Consider the following 11,883-nt stretch of genomic DNA (forward strand, 5'->3'; position numbering starts at 1 on the left):
GGGGGGGCGTCTTGGTGCAGCAGCAGCAGTATAGTGTCTTTATTGGAGGTTTAAGGGGGTTCATAGTTGTCATTGCAAAATGCTCCAATATGAGGGGCCATCGGGGGCCCATTTTCCCCTTGGGGGGGGGGGCCCCAAATCTTTGCCCGGTCTGCCTGTCCCGACCCTGGGCCTCTGTCAGTAATGGGAACACCCTTCATGCAAATGAGCTGAAACGTTAAAAAGCCAGTTAGGGTCTGGTGTTTTAATTCCAGAGATTTCCAGAGCTAACAGAGAGCAATCCTCCAGATTTGCATTTAAAACGGTTTCTCATGCACATCAGTGTGACACATCACCGTTAGCTCTCTTTGACTATTGATACATGCACAGCGAGTGCAAACACATCCCCATAAGTGATGCAAAGTGAATGAGCGGAAGTATCTTCAAAGGCCCTACGAGCGTCTCCAGAGGTTCGCCACCTGAGCTCACTCCAAATGAACCTGCTCATCTCCAACATCTCACACACCCGTACGTGCACACAATGTGCAGTATGTATATTAAGACCCAGTGGAACTTGATGAGGATATAATTTAATATTCCAGTTATAGGACAGGGCTGCTTTGCCGCAGGGAAATCCATCATCTATTGCTGCAGCTTCAGGTTCGGGGTTGATCAAATTAAATTCCTTCTGCATTCTCCGCTGCTTTTGTAGTTTTGTACCTGCATAAAAAAAAAAGAAAAGAAATCCCTAGAAAACAGTTTGAACACCTGCAGTTCTCTGAGCAGAATTTCCCTCATGTCCTTTGAGATTATTTCAAGGTACCTAATAAGGAGAGAAAAACTTGTGCGCGCTGAACATGAACGGTGCACTGAAGTAAACACATTCTCCTAGTTTAATTTTCACAAGAATTGAAGGTGAAAATGTTTCCCGTTCCACTGGCGGTGGAGTCAGTGATGTATGCTGGGAAGTCTGTTTCAGGGAGCCATTCAATCTACAATCTGGAAATGTTTTTTTGGTAGAAAACTACAGGTTTCCACCTTGTTTCCAACTCAGTCACACAAAGTCTTTTGTTGCCTCCATTAGCAATTTCAGTCGGTCACTTTCAGTGGTCAGTTATTAAGTCCCAGCTGGATTCCTGTTATGTTTGCTCTTGATATTCACAGACCCCAGAGGATGAAGCCTAAAGTCTATGTACCAAAGAGCCAGGGATTGACCCTCCTTTCCGCCCAGCTTCATTACGTCATTGAAATTGCAGTGGAGTGTCGTAGCATCGAGGATTTGCTCTTTTATATTGTTGAACAGTTGAGTTCTGGGAATTTGGGCTTTAATCTGGGGAATGGAAGTCGGCTGAACCATCATTACATTGACCAATAAGCAGGTGATGACATTGATCATCAGCTGTGGCCCTCTCTGAAAGCATCTTTAAAATAACTGAAGTGCAGTTGGAGTTTATTCTTGCCCCCCCCAGCAGCTTCTGCTCTGTATCAGAGATACAGTAAGCGACAGCCCACGTCTTCCTTGCTGCTTCCTGAGCGGAGGATGAGCCGAGGTGACGCTCTGCCTCCAGGTCTCTGGTTTTAGTTAATTTCATTCCAGGCCAGAAGCAGCAGACATCCATTATGGAGGTGTCAGACACGGTGCAGTCTAGCAAACACATGCATCACATCCCCCGTGTGTCACAGATCAGGCCTCCAAACAGGAACCTCTGGCTCGCTCACAGAAGTGACCTCATTATACCTCAAGGCGGAGAGAGAGAGGGGGGGGGTCTCTGCAGGTCATGACCCTACTGTGTCTCTCCCAGATAAACTGTGATATGAGAAGAAGAGACATTAATCACACGCTGCTGAGCTGTGATTCAACTGAATGACTGTAATTTGCAGGAAATGCGTTTGGAATCCAAAGTAGAAACTACATTTGGAATAAAAACATGATCTCGAGTGTGAATATCAAGTGCTCCTTTCAAAACTCACACAAGTTGCTTTCACTGATTAGAGGACAACTTCTTGCAGAGAGCGAGCGCTCGGTTGAGTAAAATGACAGCCTGCACGCTCTTGACCCCGGCTTGACATCACGCTCGCCGTGATTAAATGAACACAGATGTTGAGTTTCCCGTGTGTTTCCGCTGCCTCGCTGCTGTAGCGCGTTGTCCTGACGGGAAATACAGCAGTGAAACTCTGAGCCTCTGTCTTACACACCAGTCTTTCCTGAGGTAGGACGCCGCAGAGAGGTCATGAAAGTAAACCTCAAAGTCATTAACAAAAACATAGTAGAGACACAGTACTGTTGCACGACCGTATATGTTTATTTATGTCTCTTCAAAGATGTGAATTTACTGACAATATTTAAAACAAAAATAGAGGAAGCTCCACATCTGGAGGAACGCAAGAGTGGAAGTAAGTTTTTATGGCAAAATGATGGAGCACACTGAATATAAAGACAAATTGACTCTGGTTTCCATCAGTGTTTTTCTGTTGCAAGAACTTGTACCTGAATCAAGGCAAAGAAAAATTAAAAAAAGACTTCCAAGGTTGTTTTCCTGAGTTTCAGTGTGAGACTAATCTTTACTAAAGGAATAACAACTAATAAGCGGTGGTTGAAAAATAAAGTTTAAAGACAAAACAGAAACCATGTTTCCGGGCTGAAATGAAAAGTTTAACATCGTCCTGAAATCTGGAGCTGGAGGAGTCTGGTCCTCCATCCAATCTGGAGGTAAAGAGAGTCAGTAATGTTGTAGAAAGCAGATGTGCCTTTTCTTGACTGAAAGGAGATGACAGAATTAAATTGCTAAGCCACATTCACTGATGGTAATTTCACAGTCTGGGGATTTCTCAGAGCTTGTTCTATTAGCTCTGGGTACGTTGGACATGTTCAAGATCCAGCGGCCGGCAGCTGCCAGCTGCACAGCTCCTTTAACCTTTACCTACCCAGGAAGGGTATCAGAAGGATATCCTGTCTGCCATTTTATCAGCAGCAACCTCGCTCCACATTTCTCCACTCACAGCTGGGACCTTCTACGCTGAGCCGAAGTTTCTTTCTGTTCTCTGCGAGTTCACATCTGGAGCGAGGAGACAACCATCCAGACTTTTCTCTCTCGATACTGATTCTGCAACGAGTCCTCCAACCACTGAAACCACCATGCGGGTCAGAGGTTAGAGGACGTTCGTCTTCATGGTTACGGTTGAAAGGTCGTGGATATGAGAAACAACGTTGACTAGCTGAACAAGCTGGACCTCCTGATGCAGACTGTGTCGCTCTGTGTAACACATCTAACTTCCTTCCTTTTCTTTGCTCCTGAAGCTGCAGTTCCTCTAACGACCACTAGAGCCTGGCTCCAACAGTGAGTCAATCCCCATAGACTCCCATGTTAAAATATCCAACTTTACAGCAGAAATAACAGAGGCTAGGTCCATCTTTAACGGGACTTAGTTAGCTTGGCATGCTAACATTTGTAGCGTGTGTTAAAACAGGTGTATGGTCTAAGTTAAAACCAACAGGAAGCACAGTGTCGCCTACTTTGCCATTTATTGCCTTTATTTTCAGTGTGTTGTCAGAATAATCTGCTCGCAGTCTCTGATTCTGATATGTACTGTAGTACCAGAACTCCCACATTTTAAATCTATATATGTCATGCATACCAAAGTAAATTATCATGAGGCCAATTATTTTTTTGCCCAAAGAAGCTCTATGACTGAGCTGAGAGGTGACTAACTGCACTGTGTTTGATATGATGAAAATCTTCAGATTATAATTTTAATGAAAACTGAGTCAAAGTGGAAAATAATGAAGCATATTTCATCAGTGTTGGTTAAAACTTTAATTGGATTTCTCTGGCAAGGTGTAGTGCGGATTGTCCGGGGGCTGGGAGCAGGGCGTGCTGTTAGCAGCATGAATCACTGATCAATAAACAGATAACTGCGTTATCTGGTTAACTCCTGACACAGGCTGTTGGAACTGAGGCGGCAAACCTCTCTGTGGGAGTTCAGCCACACAGATCCATTCTGTTCAGCAGACAGTAGACGTTAGAGCCATATGTCTCACTGAGGTGTTCCTGAACACATCAGTGGCTGTACAGTTTCAGCCAATGAAAATAGCTCCACCCTAGACAGAGTTATTTATTTCTAGTCATGAGTTTCTTTCGTCTCCAGGATATACAGTGAAGCTGTAAAGCTTCATTCAACCTCTCCATGACTGGTTTTGCAAGAATGTTTTTCCCACTTCATTTAATCATCAATTAATTCATCTTAAAACTCTTCTCCAGTCAAGTTTTAAACTACGTTTACCCACGCTGCTATGATTAATATTTTATATTTTGTTTAACATGGTTTTCACGCATTAAAAGTACAAAAAAAGTGAAAACTGCGGCCAGAAGCACATCTACTTTTGCCCCGCCCACCACCTGCGTGCTCCAGGTGGACAGGTGAAAAAGAGCAGAGAGCATCAAGATGTTTAGTGTCTGTAGAAACATGAGAACGGTTGTTGTCAGGGTTATGGCTGTGGCTCTCGTCTTAGCACATCGCCACGGTAACATTTGCTGCATATACCAGGAGTTCGACATCCACACATACGTGTTGGGAGTTACCTCTTCCACCAGGGTCTGATGAGACACCCCCCTTCCACCCCCCTCCATTAAGAGGAGACCCTCATTATGGCAGAGGACCATCTCCTCAGCAGGAGTGTCCTCCTCTGTAAGAGCTTTTGTAAACTGATATGATCCAACAACAGAGACTGATTGAAGCGCTAAAGCTTCGTCCTTGTTGTGCTCATAAGAGATGACAGTTAAATCTATTTACCGCTGTGAGTGATGTTTCTTTTGTTTGTTTGTGGCGGTTGCAGCTGAAAGAACGAAGCTAAAACTGCAACATGTAAGTTTAATGGAATTCACAGATGTAATTACAGTCAGATCAACTCGTGCCCTTGTGATCGGGCAGTGATGTTATAAGCCTATTAACACACAGCCAGCTGTCCTTCCTGCTCTTAGCAGCCTGGATTATGTTTTTTAGTTTAGCTTCTGCACATTTGTCTAATACTATCATCGGAGACAAATAAGGCAAGGCGAGGTGAATTTATTTGTATAGCACATTATCACACTCAGAGGTCACTCAATGAAATGAAAGAAGAGTAAAAAATAGAAGTAAAAAGCATAAAACTGATAATATTTCATCAGAGTGCATGGAAACTGTTGAAAATACGCCGCCCTGCTGCCAGGAGACCTGTCCATGTTTACGATCCGTCGTATGTTGTAAATCCCGCCCCTTTTTATATGAGCGCTAGATTGGGAAAACCTGGGTCGACTTAGCGAGTTGATAACCGCCGTCGTGTGATTGGAGCACGATTGCGGTTCTAGGGAACGAAAACAAAAGTCTGAGTAAAAGAAAATCATGTCGACAGTGTTAAAAAGCCTTGATTTCAATTTTTTAAAATAGTACAAGAACCCTGGAAAGTGTTAAATTAAAAAAAAAGTATTAAAAGTAGCCGAATTAGCGATTAGCTCTGATGTTGGTATGGATGAACGGACAGCTGTCGTGGGATTACTCTGTGGCAGAAGGAAACTTAATGTGAAGATTCTCAGGCAAGTTCTGGAAATATAAGTGTTTTCTTTAAGCGGATTTATGGAAGTTTATTCACAAAGGAAATCAGTGATGATGATGGAATATGTTGATCATGTCCGTGTGTCCTGATTTGACGGAGTTGTGACTCTAAGTGTGATATTAGATGCAGATATTGTCCTGTGTTTTTATTAAACACCAGAATGCACATGTCCCCCCCCCCCCCCCCCCCCCCCCATGCTGGCAGGAACAACAGATGGTGAGCGCCATGACAACCCCTGCATTTAAATTCCCTCTGCATGTTCCAAATTTAAAATTGTAAAAACACGCCATCGTCTTCTTGTTCTTTTTTGTAGAAATTCCCAGAGACGACGTGCCAAGAGGAAGCGTTCCAATTTTACCTGCGCGTGTTGCTAAAGGGATTATACATCATGGATTCTCGGCTGGTTCTCTCGTCCACTGAGACGCACTCTGCCTGAAAATGTGAAAAAAGCTGACGAGAGAAAAGGTTTCATGAAAATGTGCCACGGACTCTGAATATCCCGCTCTGTCTCCGTCCTGCACGCCTCGTGTTACACATCAGGGAGGCTGTATAGAAATTTTAAAAGGCCTCCTTATCTTGTATGAAGGTTAAAGCCTCCGTGCCCACTGGCTCCATCCATGTTAAAAATGCATACAGTGTAATGACACTGCTGTAGAGCGCTCGGGATACTGAACCTCCACCAAAGAGCATCTGTTATGGGTTTTGTGTCCAAATCTATGCTGGTTTGGATTTTTTTTATTTTTTTAAGGCGGTACGATTCTTCCAGCTCACACCTCACATTTCACGTCTTGATGTTTATTGGGAACAAAGTCCCCCTGTGGCTAATGAGCATCTGTTTGCATGGATAAGATACGAGCGAGGTGCAACAGTCAGCGCCGCTTAAAGAATCATTTCACATTCAAGTCATTCGAACAGACAGCCAGAGGACGGCGCGGCCCACGTGCCCACCAACGAGCCCAGTGAGACCCTGCAGCTGTGATAGGAAATGACAGCTACACATATATGACTGTTGATTTGGGCTTTTAATTTTTTTTTTCTTTTTTCTATTTTTGTGCGGAAGCCACGACAGAAACCTCAAAGGAACATACAGGGGAAAATATTCCAAACACACTCTGTTTTCAACCTAAACATCGATGTTCCTCATCAGAGTGTTTCAGACGAAACAAACAGGAAAATGCTCAGGAGAACAATTTCTAATAAGGCCATTCTTTCTGTAATTCAGTGAAGCCTGCAGGCACGTTCATGTGTGACCAGTTGGACCCATGGTTGGATGGATGGGCATCATTAGTGTTTACTAAACAAAAATAAAATCCACCGGTGGAATTAAACTTCCTGTAACCGACTGCAGCTCTGAGTTCATGTAAGAAAAGTAGAATCAGCTCCTTGTTACAGGAGATACAGTCACACTCTCTCCTTCCTGAGTTACTGCGCTGCAGAACATTATGATGTCACAGTGAAGTCGACCTTTGACCTTTTGGATATGAAATGTCACCACCTTATTTTATCCATATAGACACCTGAGTTCAATTGTGTCATAATTGGTGAGTGAATTGATGAGTTATGTCCAAAAATGTGTTTTGTGAGGTCACAGTGAGCTTGACCTTTGACTTTTAACCTTTGACCACCAAATTCTATCAGTTCATCCTGGGCAAAAAATATTCACTTGGTGAATATTGAATATTGGTGAAATTTGAAGAAAATCCCTCAAGGCGTTCCTGAGATATTGCATTCACAAAGCCAAAACTGTGTTGTGTGAGGTCACCGACCTTTGACCTCTGACCATCATGCTTTATGGGGGAAGTAGTTTGGTAACAGAGGGTCAACTTTAACCGCAGCCGATGATCTTTGTCCTGCATGAAATCTACGATACTGTACGGCTGAACACAAACTCACCAGCTTCATCTGGAGCTGAGACTTTTCTGTGTTTATCATTTTATGCTTTTGCCAAATCACCAAGATTTCTCTTTGAGCTCTTTTAATGGAAATTTAAACGCTGAGGGTTTGGACAAAGCTGCAGTGAAATAACTGTGGGTAGAGAGGATCTCAGCCCGTCTGGGAGCCTCGTTTACCTCGGCTTCGTTAGATTAAACAAGTCCTTCACTTTCTGTGCCGGTGCAACTTCATGCTACTTCCTCTTTGCTGCTTCGTGACCAAGTACAATCCTTTCAACCATAAACAAATGCTGGTCTTCTTCTGGTGACGAAACCAAAACATTTCATCAGGACCAAGATGACAATTCACAAATCAGAGGGATGGTTTCAGTCACTTTAGGAACTGTACACAACTACAATACTTATTAATACTCAGCATTAAGTGCACATGGATTTTAATATGGTTCAGTTACCCAGAGGAAACAAACTACTTTCAATGGAAAGTAGCTGAAACTTCTTGAAAAGATGCTAAATTTTGCTGCACGATGTAATACTCTAATTAGCATATTCATCGTGCATTCAGTCTGGTTTCAGCCCTTTAACATTTGCTTCCCTCCTCCTCTCTGTGCTCACATATACAGTATTTTGATAGAGCTAAATTCACAAGAAAGCTCTTCTCATGGACATTGGTCATTTTTTCTGTTTCCGTTGTCTTGAAAACGGAAACAGAAAAACATGTCAATAACCAACTATGATGTCGTCCGACAAAATCACCAATCACACGAGTCAAAGACAAAGACTGAGCTGTGATTTCAGCTGTATTTACTTGTACAACGATTACTCACAAAGGAAGGCACGCAACAGTTTTTACCTCTATTGGAGGGGGTCCAAATCTTAATCACGGGGGTCTGAGCCCCCCCCCGTAATTCGAACCCTGTATATAAAGGCAGACAGACAGTCAGTCAGGGGAAAAGCTCCAGCAGAGAAACAAGATTTAGGTTGAAAACACCTGCAAGCTCTCCCCGCTCTGAGAGCTGCAGGACATCACAGAACATAATGCGCAGCCTCATTAGGTAGATATGACAAGTAATGAAGACATAATGAAGATGTAAAGTTAACAAAAAACATTTAATTTACATAAAATCAACAAGGAGTTTAATTATACTGAATGAGCAAAACACAATTAGCCAAATATATATGCTAATTGTACAAATGTGGGATGTTTTGAAATCCTTTGGCAAAATGCCACAGCAGCACCTGTTGTTGCAAACAGTGAATTCACCATAAAGTAAAAATACATGATGCAATTCTTCTCAAAGAAGTGCAAATAAATGCTTTATAATATAAACTCATTAAAACATAGAGTTTTGCTCTTCGTGGTTGTTGGAACTCAGGAATTTGGAAAGTAGACATTTGTGTGATAAATATTTGTCTCTATTACCAGGGCAGCATAGATCCTGACGGTCCTGCCTCAAATTCTGATTGAGCACCAAATTACCAGATCGCTGTTGCATGAGCGGCCTGACAAATGTCTCTGCAGGAGGACAAGGGTGCGCTTCATATGAAAGATAGTTTTTAATTTTGTGAGTACCAAACTTTCATTCACTTTCTTTAGACAAATACTGCAGAGCCCCCCCCCCCCCTTTCTTAGAAAACGGTTACGGCTTTCTGGCGAGCTCACTGGTGAAAGAGTCATTTTATCTGGGGTTTTAAGAACGTGACACACTGTGGAGGTTAGAGATGAAATCTGAGAAAACTGTGGAGAAAAGGTTGAAGAGAGCAACATGTCAGCAACACGCAGACGTTTGTTCCCGATCTCTCACCAAGATACGTTAATCCTGAATCAGATCGGCTGCATGGGGCAGATAGGTCCCAGAGAGAGTCGCATGCAGCTTTCCAAGGAGAGAAAAGACCCATGAAAACTGTAAGGCTTTGCATTATACAATGGTATGGGCTGTTTTTGTAACGTTTTTTTTTTTTTGGCTCTTCATTTTTGGGGGTGAAAGTTAGCTACATTTAACTTATTGATCATGTGCACCCACTGCTGTTATTTTTTCATGTCACTTTAAGAAAGGAGCTTTAGAAATTATGAATGAAAAGCAAATTTATGCTTATCCAATATTCATATTTAAAGTATAACAGTAAAACTGCAGCTTCATAATTATTCATTTTTCATGTAAGTAGGGAATAATAGAGGTCCCAGTACAGAGCCATGTGGAACTTTTGCAGAAAAGAAAATAAGGCAAATAAAAAAAAAAAAAGCTGTTGGTCTAAATCAAGAAAATTTACAGTAAGGTTTCATAAGATAAACAATATAGTGAGAAATTGTTGAAGTTTTTATTTTTTCTAAATGTAATGTCATAACCTGCTTTATTCTTCCCTGTCTATAAAACATGTGAAGCAAGTTGATTTCTAATGGAATCAGGTAAAAAAAAAAAAAAAGACCTCTGAAATTTTTCAGTGCAAAAAATAATAAATTAAGCGTCTAAATCGAATGAGTGAGCTAACCGATATTTCACCTCCTCCTGTGCTAAAGTGTTTAAATTTCTTCCAGAATACCTCAATCAATTTGCAGAACTGCCAGTGTGTGGTTAGAGAACAGTGCAGGAAGCTGTAGAAAGTGTAAAAGCTCTTCTCCCTCTGCACACTGAGCTTCTTTCAGTAAAAAGCTGTGATATTTGTGTCATTGAGATTCCATATTCCTGTGTGTAGATAACTCATTGAACCCACGCACGCCGCTCGGTTTCTAGCAGAAACTGCTGACAGAGAATGACTAAAAGCTCGCCGCACTTCCTCCCACATCAGCCCAAACTGCAAACTTTTCTCTGTCTCTGTTAAAGTGTCGAATGCAGATGACAAAGTTCACTTCCTCGCAAACTTTCCCAAAGGAGAGGAAAAGTTTCAGTGAGGGATTTCGCTAACAAGAGTCAACAACAGTCAGGAGTTGAAAGTTTAGAGAACAAAAAGGTGCTATCAGATTTGCAGTATTACCTGCTAAGCGCTGCCTCCTGCGGCGCTGGAGGTGGACAGACTGAGGCTGACTGCGGCGCCTTGTAGCGCTAGCATGTGTGTTTCAGTCACCGCTAATGAGGAAGACTACCTGACAAGCCCCGCTGCTGCTCACACACTCACACACACTCACACACACTCACACACACACTCACACACACTCACACACACTCACACACACTCACACACACTCACACACTGCCCTACATCCATACATATTAAACACCCTCTTTTCATGTGTGTAGCATTAACCCTGCTCTCACCCTCCGCCTGACAACACTGACAGAAACATGCAGTGTTTGTGGGAAAGGTTAAAGCCGGGGTTTGTTTGTATTTTGTGATTGTTTGGCTGCAGGCGCAGCAGCGGTGGGAGTGCAGATACTGTACATAAATTGCCAAGAAAAAAGTCTGTGAACCCTGTGGAATGACCTGGTTTTCTTATCTTCTTTATCTTTATCTTTCTTTATCCTCTTTCTCTCTTTCTATCTTCAAGTCACAAGTTTAGTTAAACACAATGTATTTACAGTAATAACACACAAACAGAAGTGAACCCTCAGACCTCCGACCAGCTCCTCCTGTAGCAGCTGATCAGACCTGCTCAGTGTTCAGGAGGAAGTTTGGACCATTCGTCCTTTGAGAGCTGCTTGAGCTCAGACAGATTCTCAGGATGTCTGGTGTGAGCAGCTCTTCTCAGCTCAGTCCACCCACAGCATATCTGCTGGATTAAGGTCTGGGCTCTGACTGGACCACTCCAGAAGGTGGATTTTCTTTCAGTTGTAGATTTACTTTGATGTTTAGGGTCATTGTCCTGCTGCATCACCAGCTCCTCCTGAGCTTCAGCAGGTGCAGACAACCTGACATTATCCTGGAAGAGACCCTGATCAACTTTTCTCCTTGATGTGGAGCTGTCCAGGTCCAGAGGCGGCAAAGCTCCAGATCATGGCGCTCCCTCCACCTAGCTTCACCTGTGGGACGATGTTTTCATGTTGGTATCTATTGGGCTTTTTCACATCACACATAGAGCTGCATGTTCTTCCCAGAAAGTCTTACAAGTCTTATCTCCCTCGACTACCAGTGGTGAATACGACGTGATACTGAATTACAAGTGTTAATGACCTTGCTGTCTTTGCTAGCAGCTGTAGTTCAGTTAAATTACGTATTTTAACACAACCATCGTCTTTACTGTTCCTCCTTCCAAGTATTTTGTGCCACTAATCAACTGCAGAGAAGACAATCTGCTTCCTGTTTACAATGGCTCACACATGCTCCGTGCACGTGAATGCTCATAAATATATGTATACATATATAGTATATATATATATATATATATATATATATATATATATATATATATATATATATATATTTAAGCCATTAGCTGTTTCTCTGAGCTTCTTGTGTTTACCTCATTACCTTGGAGTCAGCTGGGCGTCC

Source organism: Seriola lalandi, unplaced genomic scaffold (genome assembly GCF_002814215.2).
Source record: "Seriola lalandi dorsalis isolate HSWRI2012SDOR001 ecotype SW California unplaced genomic scaffold, Sedor1 jcf7180002054645, whole genome shotgun sequence".
Taxonomy (NCBI): domain Eukaryota; kingdom Metazoa; phylum Chordata; class Actinopteri; order Carangiformes; family Carangidae; genus Seriola; species Seriola lalandi.